This window comes from Rutidosis leptorrhynchoides, chromosome 11 (genome assembly GCF_046630445.1).
Source record: "Rutidosis leptorrhynchoides isolate AG116_Rl617_1_P2 chromosome 11, CSIRO_AGI_Rlap_v1, whole genome shotgun sequence".
Lineage (NCBI taxonomy): Eukaryota > Viridiplantae > Streptophyta > Magnoliopsida > Asterales > Asteraceae > Rutidosis > Rutidosis leptorrhynchoides.
The window spans coordinates 376652185-376653789 of record NC_092343.1 but is presented as its reverse complement, the minus strand read 5'-3'; positions in this window follow the sequence as shown (position 1 = coordinate 376653789).

The window sequence follows — 1605 nt, the reverse complement described above, 5'->3', positions numbered from 1 at the left end:
TAATTTTAATAAGATTTGATTTTTCGGAATTTGCGGAAATTAGGATTTTCTTTGATTAAATGCGTAACCTGCCTCTATTGCTGCGTCCGATATTTTGCTATAAATTGACCTCTTCCGTTTCATTTATTTTCAACACTCCTATAATCTTCTTTATTATTTCATACATCCCAACAGATTGTGAAAATGCTTAATCCAGTTCTGATTCTTGATATTTTCCTGGCTATCGTATCCTTCATTCTTCTTTTTCATCTACCACCAGAGGAAGTTATTTTCTTCTACTATTACCTTGGGGTTATAGTGTTTTTCATTCTCCCGTGTCTTTATGTTGCTATACGCATTGATATACACGGTTTGTAATTTCGGGGTTGTTATCGGGCTTTATATTCTCCATTATATTTCGGAGCTTCAAGCTTTCGTTTTCTCTTCCCGACCTTAAGTCAAGCGAATAATGGTCCAGAATTCGTAGGTATGAATTTCAGAATAAACATAATTAATGTTCTACGAAAGAAACGGTTTTGGCACAATCTGACTTGTCAAATTACCAGAATATCCGGAAAAGACCGAATCATCAAGAAATATATTTTCTTGATATATTTAGAGATTATATAGAATGAAAGAGTTATGTAACATGGTTTATGATGAGGGTGTGATCTGTGAACCTTTGTCACTTTCCATTAGAAACTCAACATGACTTACTGTAATATAATCACGTTGATCAAGTGTCATTATATTATACTAACTCATGCTTCAGTTCCCAACATTACTTCAAAACATCCATTTTTTTCGAATTTTTTAGATTTTAGAAATTAAAATAGTTTCTTTTATGATGTAACACAGATAGCGCGAAGAGGTAATGATTTCAGATAAGAATGGTTTCAAAAAATATCTTCAGAAATATGGAGGATATTTATAATGGGAGATACGATGATATCTTAGAATATTTAAGATAAGATGATGATGAAGAATATTGTCCGCAAAGGTTTTAGTGTAAGGAGCAAGGTATTCTTTAATGATTTCAGCAGACTCTGAATCATTTGGATTCTTTGAAGGTAGATTTAGTCTTTGTGATTTGTCCACAGCCTCCTTCATGGTCTGCTCAATCCGTTTTTCAATTCCAAACCTTCTCTTTTTCTCTGCTTTACCACCATACTATTCTTTATCATCAAACTTTTGACTTTAAGGTCGTTTACAGTTTTTGCTGCTTCATCAGCATTGTTCCAATTTCAGAGAACTAGTTTCATAGTTTGGGGTGTTTTTCAAAAACTTCACATTCGAAGTATGTAATTCGAGGAGGTAGACGTTATATGTACACATATAACTGTTGGCGTAGACGTGCTGCAAGATTTCAAAATACTGATTGCAAATTCCCGATAGTTGGAATGGCAACTATTGTTACAAGATGTGGATGAGTACATGATAGGGTTTCAATGTATATATAGTGATTTCCGGAGAGTTTCAAATAGCAGAGTGACGGAGTCGCTGGTACATTTACTGCTAATATGGTGGAACATAAAAGGTTCCCCAGTAACAAAAACGTATATGCCAAAGTTATAAGTCTGAAAGGTCGTCGTTGACTAGTTGAATGGGTGATAATACTGGATACTT